Source organism: Pavona decussata, unplaced genomic scaffold (genome assembly GCF_977016875.1).
Source record: "Pavona decussata unplaced genomic scaffold, jaPavDecu1.1 SCAFFOLD_27, whole genome shotgun sequence".
Lineage (NCBI taxonomy): Eukaryota > Metazoa > Cnidaria > Anthozoa > Scleractinia > Agariciidae > Pavona > Pavona decussata.
The window spans coordinates 1243941-1258105 of record NW_028145450.1 but is presented as its reverse complement, the minus strand read 5'-3'; the positions used below and the strand labels follow the sequence as shown (position 1 = coordinate 1258105).

At 38.7% G+C, this 14165-nt stretch overlaps 1 protein-coding gene across 2 annotated transcripts in view; it reads left to right on the top strand.

The window, feature by feature from the left end:
• LOC146485238 (ribitol 5-phosphate transferase FKRP-like) overlaps positions 1–14165 on the top strand; it is a 59669-nt gene that overhangs the window by 40590 nt on the left and 4914 nt on the right. The window contains exon 1 of one of the 2 annotated variants that reach the window (XM_085103537.1): positions 11105–11419. The exons of the other annotated variant lie outside the window; for it this stretch is intronic. The gene's annotated coding sequence lies outside the window, so the exon portion shown is untranslated. Of the gene's footprint in view, positions 1–11104; positions 11420–14165 lie in introns of those variants that run through there. 2 annotated transcript variants of the gene reach the window in all.

Sequence of the window (14165 nt, the reverse complement as noted above, 5' to 3'; positions counted from 1 at the left end):
TTACCGAACATTCCAATACGACAAATTTGAGCAAAGACAAAACCGAGCCGGGGAAATGGCTCTATCTCATCAAGCTAAGTGCTTTGTTCATGTTTTTATATAAGCGCTATGCAGTTGTGGTCTGTATGTCTATTTTGCTATACTTCGTTTACGTTATATGTTACAGTAACCCACTTCGCTTGAAATATGCGTTTTCTTTTTTCGTTCCTTCATATTCCTGCAGCATGCATTTAACGAAAAAGTTAAATTATTTTTTGTCCCAATTTAAAATGTGCCAACAAAATTCCGTGGGTAGAAACCCGTGTTTATTTATCACTCCGCCTGGCTTGTGTTCCTTTAATCCGCCAACAAACTGAACACTGACAATACTGCCAATGCTTTCGACCTAAAATGCCTGTCGCTAAGTGTTAGAGGTCTTAATAAATCGATCAAACGCCGAACTGTTTTTCGCTGGCTACACAATCAAAATCATCATGTCATGCTTTTGCAAGAATCATACTGCTCCAAAGAGCTTGAAACTATCTGGGAAAACGAATGGGGTGGCAAGGCTTTCTTTAGTCACGGCACAAACCACAGTAAAGGTGTCATAACACTAATTAAGCCCTCTGTGAATTTCAAAGTTGAAAAAGCCATTCCTGACAAACAAGGAAGGTTCATTATTCTAAAGTTGTCGCTAGAAGAGAAAGTTATTGTTCTCGTCAACATTTACGCACCTAACGATGTCGCCCAACAAGTTGTTTTTTTTCAAAAGACTAAACCAACAACTCGAAGAATTCGCGCAAGACACAATTGTAATTGGAGGAGACTTCAATTGCGCGCTTACCTCAAATGACAAAAGAGGCGGAAAACCTGTATATAAAAAATCAGCTGTCATCCAAGAAATCAACACGCTGTGTGATTTGTATAATTTAAGCGATATATGGCGTAGTCTTAACAAAGAAAAGCAGCGTTTTACATGGAGAACCAAATCTTTCAAAATCCAATGTCGATTAGACTTTTTCTTAGTTTCACACGAGTTAATTCAATTTGCAAAGAAATGTGACATCGTACACGCACCCGAATCTGATCACTCCGCTGTGTCTCTGGTTTTCCAGTCTAATTACCTAAAGCAAAAAAGAGGACCTGGTTTCTGGAAATTTAATACAGCCCTTCTTAAAGACGAAGCATATGTAACAGCACTTAAAATGAACATTCCATTGTTTAAGGAGAAATACAACGAGACTCATGATTTAGGTTAAAAATGGGACCTCATAAAGATGGAAATAAGAGGTTTCACAATCAAGTATTCTAAACGAAAAGCGAAAAAATACCGGGATGAAGAAATATCACTGCACAAAAAAGTAAATGACATTCAGGCTAAGGCAGAAAACAATCCGCACAACAAAAACATCGTATTGGAACTTCAAAGTGCTAGATCACGTCTTAAAAAAATTTGGTTAACGAAAACCAAAGGCGCAATTCTAAGATGGTACGAAGAAGGGGAACGCAACACAAAGTATTTCTACAGCTTAGAAAAACGTCATCATGATATTAAATCAGTCACAAAACTCAAAGTCGGGGAAAATTGTTACTTAGAAGATCAGTTCGAAATCTTAGAAGAAGAAAAAAAGTTTTATGAGTCGTTATACTGTTCCACCAACATCAATCCCGAAATTTTCAAAAACTCGCCTTTTTTTAACCCAGAAAATGTATCCGCACTAAGCGAAGAAGAAAAAAAATCTTGCGAAGGAGTAGTAAGCGAAGAAGAATGCATAAATGCGCTCAAGGACTTCGACAATAACAAAACCCCGGGCACTGATGGTTTTCCGGCTGAATTTTATCGATTCTTTTGGCCCGACATCTGTCATGAGCTACTAGCCAGCTACAACTTCGCTTCTCAGCATGGTATGCTTTCTATAAGCCAAAGACGAGGAATAATCTCGCTTATCCCAAAAAAATCCAAGGATAAAACTATTCTGGAAAATCTAAGGCCCATCTCTCTCTTGAACGTCGACTACAAGATTCTCACTAAAGTTATAGCCAAGAGAATTGAAAAAGTCCTGCCAACTTTAATAAACCCCGATCAAACAGGTTATGTTAAAGGCCGCTACATCGGTGAAAATGCAAGGCTAATTTCCGACTTGATACATTATGCAGATAAACTAAAGCAAAAAGGTATTGCCGTTTTCTTGGATTTCAAAAAAGCGTTTGATTCCATTGATTGGAACTTCCTCCTGGAAACACTTCAGCTCTTCAACTTCGGCCATGACATTCAAAATTGGATAAAAATTTTCTATAATAATGTTACCAGCTGTGTTCTGAATAACGGTCATGCTTCAACCTTTTTCTCCCTACAGCGGGGAGTCAGACAAGGTTGTCCATTGTCTGGCATCCTCTTCGTTCTCGGTATAGAACTCCTATCTAGATATATAAAAAATGATCCCACTGTTAAAGGTATCCAAGTCAACAAACATGAGCTTAAAATAAGTCAATATGCCGACGACACAACAGTACTTGTTCGTGACTTTGACTCCGTTACCAGTCTATTAAGAGTGTTACACGCTTTCAAAGAACATTCTGGCCTAGAAATAAACACCACTAAAACCGAAGCAATGTGGTTAGGTGAATGGAAAGACAGAACAGATGAACCGTTTGGTTTTAAGTGGCCAAAAGAACCTATCAACGCTCTCGGTGTTTTCTTTTCTCACAACCAAGAAAGTGCTAACAGGCTAAACTTCGGTGAAAAAATACTTAACCTCGAGAAAACGCTGAATACTTGGCAACGGAGAAAGCTAACTCTTTATGGAAGGATTAACATTGTTAAAACAATTGGGTTATCCAAATTAATTTACTTAGCCTCCGTGCTCCCTGTTCCAGATCACTACGTTCAAGAAATAAATAAGCCAATTTTCAACTTTATTTGGGCAGAAAAACCCCCTAAGATCAAAAGAAACACCATAATTGGAGAAAAGGAAAAAGGAGGATTGAAAATGTGCGATTTTAAGATCATGGAAAAAGCGCTCAAAATTACTTGGGTGAACAGAATTCAAGACGAGTCTCAAGCCTCCTGGAAAATAATTCCTAACCAGCTCTTGCACAAATATAGTGGTCTCGCCTTTCTAACAAAATGCAACTTTACAACAGATATACTAGACCTTGATGATAAGCTTTCCACATTTTATAAAAAAGTGCTAGATTTTTGGTGCGAGTTCAAAATCTCAACGGGCATCGATTCCAAAGCTAATCCTAAAAACGAAATACTGTGGAATAATAGGAAAATTCTAGTAGGAAAAAAACTGTTTTTTATAAAAAGTGGTATGACGCCGGCATCATCAAGATAAGCGATTTATTAAACCAAAATCAGGATTTTTTGAAGTTGCATGAACTTGCAATAACATTCAATTTAAAAGTTCCTTTCACCACGTACTATGGCCTGGTTAATGCAATCCCAAAAAATTGGAAATCTATCCCGAAAAACCCTACTTTGAACGTCACACACGATACCACTGTCAATACCCTAAAAACCAGTTCTATTTACTCCTCTCTTTTAAACATCATCTTCGTTCCTCCCACTGCTGAAACCAAAATTCTACGACACGGATTTACAGAAAATTCCATCCAGAAAGTTTATCTTATGCCATTTGCAGTCACAAATGAAGTAAAAATAATAATGTTCCAGTATAAAGTTATTCATAACGTTCTTCCAACCCGTGCTACACTTTATCGAGACGGCATTTCAGAAAGCCCCATATGTAACTTATGCAACGCAGAAGAACAAACGTTGCACCACCTGCTAATAAATTGTACACTAACAATCGATTTCTGGATGCTGTTTCAAGACTGGTGGTACCAAAAAACAAATGAAACAATAGCATTATCCACAGGCCAAATACTCTACGGCTGGCATGATAGCGCAAAGCATTGGCAAGTCCTAAATTATTGTTTACTAATAGCCAAATATTGCATTTTTTGCACAAGCCTTCGCGGAGATGTTTTGGATTTTCAAACCTTTCTTTTGTCCATTTCCGGAAAACTTGAAATCCTTAAAGAAATTGCAGTTGCTAAAAAAGCACTCCCGAATTTTCATCGCACATGGAATCTTTTACTTTAATTTTATATGCTGCTGATGTTAATGATTATCTGTAATAAAATTAGCAATGTTGTTAATATACCCTAATTTAAGTAGTGTTTGTATTGTAATGTATGCATCCTTACTAGTGCATGTAAAATTGTATTAGTAGTGTAGATTGTTTCCGCAAGTATCAATGTAAGTGCAGTTTACGTATTACTACTGTGTGTTGTGTAAAAGTTGTACCCTGTAAATAAAATTTGCTTTAATAAAAAAAAAAAATAAAAAAAAAAAAATAAAAAAAAAAAAACTAAAGAAGGTGAGACTTTCATTAACATATACGAAATTAGCTTCGGTTGCCACTTGACAGTCGGTTCAATTTCTACGTCGAAACGACTTGTTGAATCTTTAACTCTATAAACTAGTTTATGGAGAAATGGGTCCGGGAATTCTGAAGTTGCTCCGTCTGCGTACTTTCAGTTCATTTAACGTAGCAAGATGACAAATAATATATGTAGTTAAAGTGTTCTTTGTGTAGACTTGTGACTTGAGCGGCGCTTGTTCTAAAGGAGGTGAGAGTTTTCATTAGGACACATAGCACTTACCACAAAATTAGCTTGTTCACACTACACAGCTTGATTTAATTTTTATTTCGATGTTGCGGCTCGTTGAATCGGTAATCGTTGAATCATAAACTTCTGACTAAGTAAGAAAAATAAACGTGCGCTTTCACGCGTGGACTCAGATCAAAATAACCAAGGTTTGGATTAAAGTAATAACGGTTTACGGCCTACACAAAAGGTGACACTTTTCTCATTAACACAATCAATTGCAAAGGACATTGTTTAACATAGATCAATTAGCAAAGGATTATAAATAATATTAGCATTCACCAATCACATCGCTGCGATTTCGATTCATGGGAGAAGGCATTGACAGTATAAAAGCCCTAGTATTTTATTCTCATGTCTCCAGTACGTTAAAACAACACTATTCGAAAAGTCAATCTACACTATTAACAAAGTAATGATCATCGATATCATGAAAGAATTTTACTACATCGTAACCTCCGACCAAGAGGCCCTACTCTGCGGTGGATGCGACAGATGGCAACACCGTCGTTGCCACACTGGCGTTGACAGAGCCATATATCGACAGGCAGTAAGGACCGGTATGCTTTTCCAAAAGGGACAAAATATCAAGATTTATTTATTTACATCAAGTTTCATATATCAAGGTTAAGAATAGTATGCATATGCTGAGATTTGCATATGTCTGCAACAAGATTTAAGTACACATATCAAGAGCGAGTACATCAAGTCTAAACCAAACTTCGCATATTCATAGCAAGGTTCGCATACCTACATCAAGATACGTTTTTATACGCCAACATTCCCAAATACACGGTAAGAGACTAATTTTGTAAACCAAAAATTGCAGATAAATGACACGCGTCAAGATTCCTCATATACATATATCAAGATTCGCATATACACCGAGATCATGATAGGCTTGTATGTAATTTTTTTTTTCCATTATGTTCTCGTGCTCGTCTTGTCCCGCCTCGACTAGCTTTGTGGCTATTTGCGGGACAAACCCTTATGTAATCTGAATTTATATAATAAATTGTTGTTGTTGTTGTTGTTGTACCAAGTGATATTTGTTAACACCGCTTGATGTCAGCATCGCTGAATTTTTGATTGCGCCAACGCACGTGCGCCGAAGTGACATGTCAGTTCTAAGAACATAATGCTTGTCTTTCAGTCACGAGGCAACAGAGCTGAAAAAAGAAGAACTGCAAGAGGCCAACTTTGTAAAGACGTGGATCTATTTGACTCTCATATACGTTATAAACGAACAACCTGCAATGAGGGTCCCCAATAGGTTTTTCGGGATCCGAGATTTGGCTTTTTTAAAGGTCGGGATTCGGGATTTTAACCGGAAAAGAGTGACGATATTCCGGATTAGAATTGAGGACGGGAAGCGGGATTTGACGATTTTACGAAGCGGGATGCGGGAAACTGAAACGAAACGAGATCCGGGAAGAAACAAAAGAAAACGAAAGAAAACTAAAGAAACGAGATCCGGGAAGTCCGGTATCAAGAATGTACAATGGAAATTTAGTTGTCACTGTCAGGATGCCTGAAATTCACCTAAGGAACGAGATGAATTTTACAAACATACTGGGCCCAGTTGCTCGAAGCATGGTTAGCGCTAACCATGACAACCTATAGGTTTAAATACCTCTTAACCAATGGTTAGCGCTAACCATGCTTCGAGCAACTCAGCCCTGGTTAACATCTCGTTCTTTACAAATGGTTGAACAAACTCGTTCCCAGGGTCCTCTGAAGCTGAGAACGAGGTTGGTGGTTGAACAGTATATAAATTGTTATAAACAGGAGCCTACTGCTGTCACCGTCTTGGACGAGAAAAGAAATTTACGGGTCCTATGTCTCTACAGATAAAATTTTTCAGTGCTCCCTGAGACCTTGCAATTAACTTGAGCCGATAAACCTAAACAAATGCCACAGAGCTAGCGTACGCAACGGCATAAAGGAACTAACTCAAACGGCTCCTAATGATAAGAAAACTTCCATTGGGTAAAGTTGAGTAGTTTCCGTCATGATCAAAATCAAAAAGTCAAAGGAAAGATATCACCAAATTTTGATCAAAAAGGAAAATCTCTCAGAATCGTACTTAGGAAAGCACTTAATCCAGAAGTCTAAGGCCAGCGTCTAGCAGGAGTCGTGTCCGGCCGTGCTACGAGAGCAGCAATGCTATTCAGACTATCCCTGACTGAAAAGTTTTCCAAGGATCAGGGTGATAAGAAAGGCACCCATCACCATTCAATTGAGAGAAAAAAGAACTAAAAAAAAAAAAAAAGAAAAGAACAAGCTCTAAAAAGAAATTGTTAACTGAATTATTGACTGACGTGATTTGCGGGAAACTTTGATAAAATGAACGATGTTGGTGGAGAGAAATAAAATAAATAATCTTACAGCTAATTTCTCGGTGACTGAAGACCAGAGCAAAGATCAGTGCTCAGATTTGCAGTGGGACTTTACATCCAACTGAAAATGCCAACTTCCTTCCCAGGGCTTTTCCCTTCTCGTGGGGGGCGGGCCCCAATGTAGAGATGCATACCTATCCTGTCAGCGCAACGCCGACTCAATTGAAGCCGTATCACGTTTGCTAGAAAGATTTTCTTTCAAGTCAGCTCGCTTCTGAGCTTTCGAAAGATGCGCGGCCAGAACGCCATGGACACATTGAACGTTCGAACAGTACGCTGGGTAACAAAAGTTCCCTGGCTCGGGGGAACAGCGGCCAGTTGTCTACAGACCACAGGCAAACAGATTTGTTCACGGGGTCTCTCCGTGTCCTTTTTGTCAAGACCATCAAAGAAACATTGTTTCCATCGACCAATCAAAATTACTACCGGACTCTTCAACCTAAATTTCCGGTACAGAATCAAATATATGGACAACCTGTTGTCCTTTTTCCCGGAAATTGGAAATTCTGGGAATTTTCGGTTCCGTTGGTCATACCATTTCGCCAGATGCTCAGCCCCAGTTTCTTATGGGATTTAAAAGTTAGTGTCGCGTTTTCTGAATAAATTTGCAATTCAACTCATTTAATGTAACTCATGTGATGTGGTCGAACTATCCAGGAGCTAACGTCGTAGGGGCGGCTTTAAGAGAAAGGAAAATAAATCATCATGCGTCGCGTTCTCCGTAAAACCTTGAATGGTGATTACACGCCGTTGTTTTGTAGATGAAGACAAAGAAATGTACCAAAGTATATAAGGTACGTGCAGAGCCAGAGTTTTGCTTATTAAAATTATTGTTTTCTGACGATTTTTTGTGGTCGTAACTTTATTTCATTGATGCTGCCTCACGATTATTTCAACGCGTTCAACTTCTACAGAAACGGCGGACTACCCAGAAATAAAATAGGGAGCTTAAGCATCGACGACGAATGAGACGACGACGACGGAAGTATGACGGATGGGTAGCCGGTTTCGTTTTCGGCGGGAAAAATAAAAACTTAAGCAAAAGCCCCAAACGACGACGACCTTAAACCTCTCGTTCGAATATGTCGTTTAGAGATATGCGGACTCTTCTTCTCCTGATGCAAAATGATGATGCCATTGATGATGAAGAATTCATATTACTGTGTCTTCGAAGAAATTATCCAGTTCTGATATTTTCACATGAATTCCTGACGCTTTCTCCTCGTCCCGTAATTTTTGGGCTTGTTTTGCAGTCAAGAGAGATTACCTGTCACGGACAGCTCTAACAGAGACTCTGAACTTTGGCTGGTCAATGTGCATTCAGCCGCTGGGCAATAGCTTCCCAAACCTTTCCCCTTTCTGGGCTCCTCGGTTTGAAATTAAACGGTTCCGAGACAAGAACTTCACGACACATGATGACATCTTGCTCCGTTGACCACTGAAAATATTTGTTCCTGCTCGATAATAGAAAAATAGAACTTTAGGACCAAATTTTTAGCAACCCTAAGCAACAATCTACTTCACTAATAGCTGCTGTAAGTTAGTGGCAAACTACCGAAGAATGACATCTGAAAAGCCCTGACACTTGCCCTTTCTTCGAAGTGTCTTGCGAAGAAGCCATGTTGGATTTCCTGGAAAAGTACACTCGTATTAAAGTGTCGGGTTCACAGAATAACTTATAAATAACAAAATCCGATAAAAACAGGCTTTATCAACCAATAACGAATCAAATAATCCATACAAAATAAAGGTAGAGTATACACCGAGTTTTCGCGAGTTTAAACAGGTTAAATTACTTACGTTTTCGAGAGAACGCCAACTCACTCAAAATTCAGTCGTCGACGTACGCACGACGACGGCTTGACTGAGGCTGACATGCGCAGTTCATTCAAAGCATTACGAATTTACTTCCGGCCGTCGTCGTCCTGTCGTTCGTCGTCGATGCTTAAGCTCCCTAATGCCGCTCCTACGACGTTAATTCCTGGATAGTTCGACCACATTACAGAAACTAAATGGGTATAATTGCAAATTTATTCAGAAAAAGCGAGGGTAACTTTTAAATCCCGTAAGAAACTGGGGCTGAGCATCTGGCGAAATGGTATGACTAACGGAACGGAAAATTCCCGGAATTTCCAAATTTCCGGGGAAAAGGACAACAGGAATCCACTTCAACCGGTAGTAATTTTGATTGGTCGATGGAAACAATGTTCCCTTGACGGTCTTGACAAAAAGGACACGAGGAATGTGTCCATGGCGTTCTGGCCGCGGGTCTTTCGAAATCTCAGAAGCGAACAGAGAGCAAGCGTGATACGGCATCAACTGAGTCGGGGTTGCGCTGGCAGGATAGGTATGCATCTCTTCTTTGATTCTATGAAGGAATTGGGACACTAGGGATGATTTCAAAGGATTTATTCCGTTTCGCGCTTCGCGCATGGCTGAAATACTGTTCGGCCTTTCGTTACACTTAGCAGTAGAAAGCCGAATTACTCGCTCACCGAAATCACTTTAAATCGGCTTAAAAAGTTGGCAAATGACAAAGAATACAATAAGCAGTAGGGTAAGTTGACTTTATTGACAAAACAATGTTTGTTTCTACCATTTTACACAAATCCGTTGTATTCCCATACAAATCCTTATAACTTAACGGTTCTCTGATATTGAGCTTGGGCAGCCTGTGGTACAGTGCGATTGTTATGAAATTAGGTAACCAGCCAAACCATGTGAAATAGTACTTCATACAAGCCTATCATAATCTCGATGTATATGCGAATCTTGATATACATATATGAGGAATCTTGACGCGTGACATTTATCTGCAATTCTCGTTTAAAAAATTGGTCCCTTACTGTGTACATGGGAATGTTGTCGTGTAAAAACGTATCTTGATATATGTATGCGAACCTTAATATGAATATGCGAAGTTTAGTGTCTATATTCGAAACTTGGTGAATATTTTTTAGACTTGATGTACTCGCGTGCGAATCTTGATATGTGTATTTAAATCTTGTTGCAGACATATGCAAATCTTAACATAAGCATACTAATCTAAACATTGATATATGAAACTTGATGTAAATAAATAAATCTTGATATTTTGTCCCTTTTAGACAAGCATAATGAACGGTGTAAAATTCCCGTTTTGATTGTTGTTGTGGACAGTTTGTGGTTAGAAAATAGACGCACCATTGACGTCATCAAGTGGTTCAAGTTGACCGGAGCACGTAGCCACCGGCTACGTGATCAGAGGTTGGAGACTTATGCCAACGTTACTATCAATCAAGTTTTGCAAAATGTTTTGGCTAACGGGCAAACATAGTTAAATATTTTTGCAGGAGGGTAAAATTGTCCGACAACGACCGTTGCAAGTAATCTCAACCAGGTTAAAAAAGCTAGAGCTTTGTTGTAATGCAAAAAAGAAGGAAATATTTGTCCAAATATGTCGCCGATAGAAACCTGGTAATATTATTATTATAATGTGTCTTGATGAACGATCTGTGCAAAATAAAAACTTTCCTCTTACTTTTGACTTTTTGATTACTCATAGACTGCACAACAACAACAACAACAACAACAAAAAAACTCGAATTACCTCGATTTGCAGGTACCTGATATTGCAGGTTTTCACTCACTGTTCACTGTCACGCCATTCCAAAAAAAAATTGAAACCATTCCATGAATGATGTCACGCACGATGAAAACTCGGAAATTGAAACTGTTGTCAGTTTTCAAAAGGAAGTACGACATCGAGCTTAGAAATTGTGAAAAGACATAGTTTTAGGTAATCTTTCCTTGAATGAAGGTAAAAAAATGTAGGCCTCCCGGTTTTGAATTCTAGAATTTGGTGAGGTCACGTGAAAACCAAGAATAAGACCTATAAATACACGTGACATCACTTCATTTGTCTACCTGACATGCGCAGCTCTCCTTATGCCATTAGCTAGCCACGTATATGCAACCTCGTTCCCAGGGACTTTTCCTTAGCTTGGGCAACGTCCCTGGGAACGAGGTTGACGTATATGATCATTATCATATTGCATACTCTTCAGATGATGTCATTTTTAAGTTATTTTCTTTACGTCGTATTTTCGCTTTGCAAAAGTGTTCGACGCTAGAGGTCCGAGCGAAAAAAAAAAAAAAAAAGGACTGCAAAGTGTGACTAGTCGTCAATGGTGGATTTTCCAAGTGGCCGAACCATCTAGTCTAGCAGCGCTGTTAATCCCAGTCGTTATCGCTCCTTCTAAATAACGGTTAAGTAGGAGACTGCATCTCAGTACCTGGTGCTTTGGTAGGCGTTTGACGCAAGTGCATTCACTTTACCCTCTAGGGACAGCAACTGCAGGTCCGGAGCTGATAAGACAGTGGTGAGTTTAGCAATATAGTGTCAGCCTAAGTTCTATTACTCGTAAAGCTCGACGAAACTGCTGAGCCAAATCGAATGTTTCGTTTCATTAATCGAACTTAGTCTAACACTTAATCGTTTTGTGTCTTACCTTAGGTCACCCACGCATTACTGGTACCAAGTTTGAGCAGTATAACTCCAATATTTTTCACTTTCCTTTGGTAGACTAGGTACAGTTACCTTAATTCACATACACATCACTACGAATATCAAATACAATTACAGCAGATTTCGCTGATGATACACAATCAGGAATATCGTACATGCGGAACATCAGGATCGTGCCAAAATATACGATCATTTTTAAAAAACGAGTATTTGGACACCGTTTTTTTTTTCTGTACAAAATTAAAACAATCAGAAAACCTATTTGTCTCTGCTTCTGCGGTACGTTTCGTTTGCTTCGTAGAAGCCACCAGCTATTTTAGGCTACAAATATCAAATACAATTACAGCAGATTTCGGTGATGATACACAATCACGAACATCGCGCATGCGGAACGTGCCAAAATACACGATCATTTTTAAAAAGCGAGTATATGTATTTGGACATCGTTTTTTGTGAACAAAATTAAAACAATCAGAAAACGTATTTGTTTCTGCTTCTGCGTTACGTTTCGTTTGCTTCGTAGAAGCCACCAGTTCTATAGAAAGCGTGGTTGTAGTTTCATACTTTTAGAACAAAGAAGATACATGTATACCCTTATTTCTCTCTGTTATCCTGCACTCTAAATAGTTTTCTCTCAGATCCTTTGAAACGCTATTTTAGGCTATCTGGAGTGCCTTTAAAGTTCTGTAGGTTCATTTAAGGCCGCGCTATAATATATTTATCTGTTCGGTCATTCTAGGGTAACATGAGTCTTTTCGAGAAAACTAGGGCATCTTTGTCCATTTCCCGAAAACCTCATGTCTTATTTCCTTTCCGAAAACCTTAGCTGACCTTTTTTCGGCACCCGAAACGCCATTTTTCTTTTATCAATCCGAATACACTAGGCCTTCAATTTCCCATATCACGAAAGTTCGGGGTGAAAATTCCTTTCAGAAAATTGTAGAGGATTAATGGCCTTCCGAACAGGTAATTTGCCGAAACGATCCGTTGGGTGCCCCTGCATGGAACGTGCCAAAATATACGATCATTTTTAAAAAACGAGTATTTGGACACCGTTTTTGTTTTTTTCTGAACAAAATTAAAACAATCAGAAAATTTATTTGTCTCTGCTTCTGCGTTACGTTTCGTTTGCTTCGTAGAAGCCACCAGTTCTATAGAAAGCGTGGTTGTAGTTTCAAACTTTTAGAACAAAGAAGATACATGTATCCGCCTTATTTCTCTCTATTATCCCGCACTCTAAGTTGTTACAGAGGCACCCAACGACAGTTTTCTCTCAGATCCTTTGAAACGCTATTTTAGGCTATCTGGAGTGCCTTTAAAGTTCTGCAGGTTCATTTAAGGCCGCGCTATAATATATTTATCTGTTCGGTCATTCTAGGGTAACATGAGTCTTTTCGAAATTACTAGGGCATCTTTGTCCATTTCCCGAAAACCTCATGTCTTATTTCCTTTCCGAAAATCTTAGCTGACCTTTTTTCGGCACCCGGATCGACATTTTTATCAATCCGAATACACTAGGCCTTAAATTTCCCATATCACGAAAGTTCGAAGTGAAAATTCGCTTCGGAAAATTGTAAGGTATTAATGGCCTTCCGAACAGGTAATTTACCGAAACGATCCTTTGGGTGCCCCTGTTGTTTTCGTTCAGCGAGCGTTTCGTTTGCTTAGAAAGCGTGGTTGTAGTTTCATACTTTTAGAACGAAGAAGATACATGTATACCCTTATTTGTTTGTGCTATCCCGCACTCTAAGTTGTTTTTGTTCAGCGTGCGTTTCGTTTGCTTTTATGTAAAGCGTGGTTGTAGTTTCATTCTTTTAGAACGAAAAATATTTAATGGTCTACGCCTTTAATATCCTTTTCAATTAAGCGCACCTAAGTTCAGCAGGCATAGATTAGCTTATGATTTTTCAAATGCACTGTATTTTGTACATATACAGCCTTTTACTGTCGATTGTTTGTAATGTAGGTACCGTCCACTTGCTCTTGTTACAAGTCGGTTGTGTTGCTATGCATTTGATCCTATCCATAACTTTTCAGCTTCTTTTAGAGCTATTCAACGTATGGATAGAAGGCTGAAGTCTACTTTAATCACGGCTGTGTTTTTGTTGCGGGAACTCAATGTTTTTTTCTTTTCGATTATGCCACTCTACTGTGTCCGTTTGCATATTGACAATTGGCGCTAAAATTATGGTTTCTGACATTTGGAAACGTCTACCGTTTTTGGCTGCGACGAATTTGATCAATATGGTATTCAGGGCTTGTTGTAATGATCTTTATTGAATATGCCATTAAGACGTGATTTGTGGTGGCCTTGAAAATTCTAATGACATGTAAAAGTTCCGTACTGATTGATGATATGAAAGCTCTCGAAGCCCAACAGAAAAAAATATGATAATTCGTTCTTGTGACCTAGAGCCTGTTTAAAAAAAACCATTCGTCAAGACTGAAAAATGCGATTTTCCTAATTCGAATATTAATTGTCTGGCGTCTGTCGATATTATTTGTTACTTGTTATCGTTGAACCGGAAAGTTTGTGAGCCAAGCTGGCGTTTTTTTTTTTTTTTTTGTTATTTCACAGAAAAGAACAAGAAGAACAAACA